The sequence below is a fragment of the Dendrobium catenatum genome, unplaced genomic scaffold (assembly GCF_001605985.2).
Source record: "Dendrobium catenatum unplaced genomic scaffold, ASM160598v2 fragScaff_scaffold_621, whole genome shotgun sequence".
Taxonomy (NCBI): Eukaryota; Viridiplantae; Streptophyta; class Magnoliopsida; order Asparagales; family Orchidaceae; genus Dendrobium; species Dendrobium catenatum.
The window spans coordinates 3,271,914-3,279,035 of record NW_021319083.1 but is presented as its reverse complement, the minus strand read 5'-3'; positions in this window follow the sequence as shown (position 1 = coordinate 3,279,035).

The window sequence follows — 7,122 nt, the reverse complement described above, 5'->3', positions numbered from 1 at the left end:
ACTTTTTGAGCACAATGACTTACATTGAAGCGATACTCATGAAAATCAACCTCCGGCTCATCTAAATCATCTCCAACATCCCCGCAATGAGAGCAGTAAGACCCATCTAACCAATCAGAATGAACCACAAGACTACTTGTGAATTAGGCATTTTAATTCATGCATAAAGTGCGGCCATTTTTATTGCTAATTCCAATTCATAGTTATCAGGGCAATCAAATCCATTAAATTAATAACGTTCGCAGATTTTCTAATTTGGGGAAAATGCCTTAATCAAAGTCAATTATCTCATCTTAATCAAAGTATTTAAATACATTAAATAAGATAATAAAATAATAATCAATGCTCACACACATTGACCTATACGTTCATGAATAGGTTTTACAAATTAATTAAATTATTTTAATACATTAAGACAAATTCCTTTCAATATTAATCATTAATAACATTGACGAAATATCTCATTAGAATAATCAAATAATTCTTAATCTAATAGTCTTCTATTTTATTATATAATTGCCTCTTTATGTTGTCTATTAATTATTATTATTAACACCTAAAGGCTATAAAGTGGTCTAAGAAAATTATTTATATTTTTACTAATTAATTTATTATCAATTTATAATGTCCATTATTTAAGAAATTTATTTTAATAAAGATTTTATATACTTAATATTAAAATTAAAAATATTATTCATTAAATTAGTTTGCACCTTCACATGACGGTAAAAAATAAATTTTTCTATAAAAAACAGATTTAACAAAATATATTTATTATTTTATAATAATTTCAATTTCTCCAATTAATAGACAAAGTCCATTTTAATGAGCGTAAAAGTCAAACTTTACCAGCCAAATAATACTGGTCAACGGCTGAGCTTGTCAAACCAGTCAATATTTTTCTTAAAGATCCAGTGCAACTTTTTGACTATTTTATTTCTCACTCAATATTTTTATTTATATACTACTTTCTCATTGAATTTTATAAATTTTTGTAATGGGAGGTGATATGTCACAAAATGGGTTTAATCAGACACGAATCTCGACGCATTTTTGAATAGGAATTTTATAAATTTATATTTTGGTTCTTTTATGGGGTTGATAAGGGATGTAGCATGCAATCTTGATCTTTCAGCTACTGTGTGCATCTACCTGATGTTCCAAGCTTCCTTATTGAAGCTTTATTAAGATTTCGTTTGGGACGGCTTTCTCTCTGTTTCTTAAAGTAGTTTTTTTAGGAAAAAATTTTAAATTTTTGTGTTAGAAAGCTGCTTTAAGAAGCATAAAAAAAGCAATCTCAAATGAAGCATAAGGATTTGTTTTGGACATCTTCATTATTTTGCTTTGCAGATTGCAACTTCAATTTTCATTTGATAAAAAAATTTGTGTGAGGAAGTTGTTTTTTACAGTAGCCTTACAAATATCTTTATAAAAAATTGAATCAATCCCAAACAGATCCAAAGAAAATTATCTATTTCATCTTACTTTTTTGTCCACTGATACATTTGAAGGACACTTAGGCTTCGTTTGGGATGATATTGCTTTTCAGTTCTCAATCATAATTTTTATTTGGCTACTGCTTTTTCTCTATTTTTAAAAACATTTTGTACCAAGAATTTGCTTACGATACCATCTTTTCAAAAAAATTGTTTTGTCCATAGCAGCTTTACAAATAACTTTATAAAAAGTTACAACTGCCTCCAAATTATGTGATTGCTACATTGTCCTCAAATATTATGATATTTAATGCCACAAATTGTAAATATTATAAATTTTCCTCAAATATTTATTCGATTTTTGTTGACTCTCATCAATTTTAGGCTTCACTTGGGACTCTATTTTTATTGTTTCTTAAAGCATATTTTTAATACAAAAATTAAAATTTTATGTACTCAAATTTCTCAGCATAAAAAATTTTTCTCTAGACTATTTGTAAGATGAACATAAATCAGTCTACTGAGCCACTATAAATCTTTGTATTCGTCATTTTCATTAATTTCGTTAGTTTTTTCACTCTATAGAGTACCTCAACAATAGTCCATCATAAATTCCTTATTATAAAATATAAACCTATTGAATGAACAAAATTTCTTTTTATCCATAGAGGATAAATTTTCTCAATTACCTTTAACTTATCTTCAAACATCTTTTATCACCCCTCATAGATTTGGCATGGAAAATTGGAGATACATATGGGAGGATAAGACATCTTATCCTTATAAGGTATCAATTGGAGCAATTTTGTTTAGGTTTCGTTTGGGATAAATTTTTTACAGCTTTTTGAAGCAATTTTTTAGTAGAAAAATTAATTTTTTTTGTACTAAAAAGCTACTTTAAGAAGCATTAAGAAAGCCGTCCCAAACGAAACTTTAGAGTGTTTTAAACAGCTTTATGGTATAAAATTTTGTGAAATTAATGAAAAATATTGGGAAAAGGCTGTCCGAAAACAAACCTAAATAGATATGCAAGAGTACCATCTAGGGGTGTAAGTGAGCCGAGCTTGCTCGCAAGCCGGCTTGAGCTCGACTCTTTTATGGGCTCGCGAGTCAAGCTATCGAGCTCATGAGTAGAGCTCGAACTCGTTAATAAACGAGAGCTCGAGTTCGAACTTGATGAGGCTCGGCTTTCGAGCTCACGAGCTAGCTTGATTCAATAATAATAATTTTAAAGTAATTTTTATTTTATTTATTAAATTTGAACTCACCTAATCATACCTAAAAATTAATACTAAATGTTTTAATCTTGATTCTCGCCTAATCCAGTCAAATTTGAGGTGGACAGCGCCCGAGGCGGCCGCGTTTACTCATGCCATGTGCCCCTGGAATGAGCACGGAAGGCGACAGCGGGTCTGTACCGCGTGTGAGAAACAACTAACCGCGGAAGACGTACGCCACTGTCGGAGGCTCGCGAATTCGAATGGCGGGTAAATTCGAGCTACTCAACGAGCCCGTTTCAGTGTTGCAAGTTGAGCTTGAGCTCAACTTTCGAGCTCGACTTAAGTTTGAGCTCGATATTTGATTCGCAAGTTGAGCTTGAGTCGACCATTTACACCCCTTGTACCATCACAAATGTTTTTTATTTCTCTTTTTTATTTTTATTTTATTAGTGCACGCTAAATAAAATAATATCCTTAAAATGAAATAAAAATATAAGTTTTTTTTCGAATGGCGGGCAAATTCGAGCTACTCAACGAGCCTGTTTCAATGTTGCGAGTTGAGCTTGAGCTCTACTTTCGAGCTCGACTCAAATTTGAGCTCGATATTTGACTCGCAAGTTGAGCTCGAGTTGACTCGTTTACACCCCTTGTACCATCACAAATGTTTTTTATTTCTCTTTTTTATTTTTATTTTGTTAGTGCACCTAAATAAAATAATATCCTTAAAATGAAATAAAAATATAAGTTTTTTTTTTTTTAATTTAAAAACTTTATATCACACCATGATAAATTATACAAGAATATTCAGATGACCTTCACGTTGACTTCAAACTAAGGGATCTCCATCTTCGTTGATTTGAATGAAGCCATCGATTTTGGTCAACTCTAGCATTAATGACAACTCCTACTATTCACCTAAAATACAAATTACGAGCATGCCACTCTCTTATAATTACAATATAAGGAATTATTTTAGATTAATTTTATAAACGTGATATTTTGAGATTAAATTGGTTATACACGAATAGCCTGAAAATTATTTTAAAATTTTATTTATTTATTTTCAAACCAGCGAAGAGTCTTCCCTCAACTTGTTTATTTTTTAGACTTTGAGAGAATTAAATTGCAAATAAATATATTGAGTTTGCAAACTTTAAATTAATTTTTTTTTTTAATTTGAAGTATATATAAGCTCTTAAAAAACACAGAGATTAATAACAACAAAGATTTCGTTTGGAATAATTTTTTTATTTTTTTCTTAAGTAGTATTTCAATACAAAAATTTCTAATTGAGAAATTTTTGTACTAAAAAATTTCTTCAAAAAATATTAAAAAATTATCTAACTTTGGAGGCTTCTTTCTTACTTTTGCTTTATATCTGCAATTTGTGGTTGTAACTTATCTCTATCTCAATCTATCTTTTTGTGGGCCTATTATTGACCCTTTAGCATTGATGTATTCTATTTTATTAATGAATGTTCACTTTCTACTGAAACAAAAATATTCTGTTGGGTTTTTTGGGGGGCGTTTAGGTCAATTAAGGCCGACTCATACGCACATCGAATACATAAGACTCGAGCCCAAAATCTCTTAGTTGATAGCAGGGCCGGATCTACCTAAAGCCCGAGGGGCAATTGCTCCACCTAAGAAAATAAAATAAAATAATTATATATGATTTTTTCGGTAATTTGTCCCCGGCCATCTATTTTTTAGTATTTATTCTCTCACTAAAAGATTTAAAATACTATGATCTTTAGACAATTGCTCCCCAGCATAATTAAACACATTGTGTAGAGGTGTTATTGTTAGCTAGGGAACGATGAACCAAATCCAAAGAGAAATAGTAAAGAGAATAAAAAATTATTCTTAGAACCAAAATTTGTTCCAGGGGCAGCCAGCAAGGGCGCTGCCCTTTGACCCCGCGACCTAATCTGGCACTGCCCCCTTGGACCCCCGGAATATCTGTGAAATATCTACACTTTTACTTATAAATTCGCCCCCCCTTGAAAATTAAGGCTAGTTCCAACCCTGATTGATAGCCTATCCTCCCAACAAACAGACCCAAATGAGCAGTATATTCTGTTGCGTTTAAGCACATGACATTGAAAAGCATGCAAAGAATAATCTAAAGATTTGTACTAAACTGAAGCGAAGAACAGACTTGAACCTGCAGTTTTGAACAAGCCTTGCTTGCCAGATCAATTTACCAGCGCTCTGCAGCTTGTCTGCTTCAGCAAGTCAATACAGCCTTTCAGAAGGTCAAGCTTCAGGATCTCTCACAGTTACTCTGCCAAGCGCCTGGATTCAACTTCAGAGTTCCAACAAGCTAAGTTAGTAAAGATTTCGGAAACTTATTAAACATTTTTAGCACCTTAAACTCATTCAAATGATGATCCACTGCAGAAATTAAGCTTATCAAAAGATAGAAAATGATAGAAAAATAAACAGTAAGAGCACAACAGAGACCTGCAACCACTAGCTTGGATTGCTATCAGTGTTTAGAGATTATGGGAGAGCCACTTGGCAGATTGGTGATCAGATACCGCAAATTCATGAGAAGATGTGACAGTTTCAATGATTACAAAGACAGATTTTTCTGACAATTCCAACATAGAAAACGTACGTAGTCTGTAGAGATTGTTCAGAGGGCCTGTTCTGCTTCTCTGTTAGCTGACCTTCCAACAGATAAATTGTTGGGACTGTTTCTGTAGAAATCCTCAGCCCAGTTGGGGCAAAAAGTGAAGAAAGGGATTGACTGTCATGAATGATGGGGTTCCGCCCATGAGTGAGTTCAAACTTAATGGAAGGGATTAATGTTCTTTCGGCTTGCTCTTTTTGTTCTAACGGAAGTGATAATCACTCGCATCTATTTTTTGCTTGTGATTTCTCTTATTCGATGATTATCTCTTTGCTGCCACCTCTGGAAGTTTTTCTTCTCAGGCCTAATTTATTGCAGACTTTTGAATTTTTTGAGGATTCACAGGATTTCTGTAGTTGGGAAAAAAACTTTTGCTACTTTACCATTTGCAGCTCTATTTATTTTTTGTGGAGGAAAAGGAATACAAGAAGATTTGATAATGTTTGAAAAAGCCCCACTCATCTTTGTAGCATCATCAGACAGACCATTTTTGCTAAAGTTAAAAACTGGAAATATTATGATGATCTCAACAGGCGTTTTGGTATCAATCGTTAATTCTGGATGGATCGTTTGGTGGTTTTGGTGGCAATGATGACCGTATTGCCTTCAGGCTCCCTTGGAGGGCAGGGGGGACGTTTGCCAAATCTTCATTTAGTCGTTTCTACTGCAACCATGGGCCTATGTCCGTTTCGTGGGCAATACCCTGAGCCCAATTTTGATCTCTTCCACCTAGTTTTGTTTATCTTCCTGTCTCGTTTTGGTTGAATGTTTTGCTGGAATTGTATTTTCCTTCCTTTTCAAAGGCTTTTACTTTTCACATGTAACTAGTTTTTTATGAATGAAATTGGGCTAAGCCCTCTAATTTTCCCAAAAAAAAAAAAAACCGCCTTCTCTTCAAACCGGCCGATTTTGGCCAAAACCGCCGGTTCAACCAGTGAACCGGTCCGGGTTTTTTAAAACCGGCCGGTTCAAATTTTTTTAATAATAATTAAATAAATTATTTTATGTTAAATTTTTCTAATTGTTAATATAAAACTATAAATTTTATATTAAAGACATAATCAATTAATTACTTTAATCATCTCACATGTCTTCTTTCTTTATGTTATAACTAATGTCATGAGAGAAAAAAAAGAGGTATATAACCAAGACAAAGTACCACCTCCAAGAGATGTGGGACTAAACTATACAAAGCAAAAAGTCACTTTTAAGTTCATATATAGTTATACACTTGTACACACTATACAACATAGTTTTTTAACAAATTTTTTTAATTAATTTTTATAATATGAATAATATTTATCTTTTAAGTTAATAATATTTATTTTTTATTCATTAATATTAATATTTAATTTTTTAAAATATTTTTTATTATATATATTATGAAGTTTATGTGATTTTTTTTTATTCTCTAAGCGTCTCAAGTAAAAATTATAATATAAAAATTAATTTTTATGATTTGAATAATATTTATTTTTTTTTAATTTTTTTGTAAAATGTTTATTTTATTTTTTTTAGTTAATAATTTTTATTTTTTATCAAATGAATTATTCTTATGTTAAAAAATTTGTAAAGTTTCAGTTTTTCTGTTTTTCAACTCTAAAGATTTTTATATTACAAAATAAAATATTTTTGTATTAAAACATTTAATTATATTTATAATTTTATATTGAGAGTTTTAAGTTTTTAAATAATTTATATTTATAAATTAAATCTAAATATGTAATATAAATTAAGAATAATTTATAGGAAATTATATGGTTATTATATTTCATTATTTTATCAATTTTATTAATTTTTTTTAATAATATTATTATTTATTACGTCA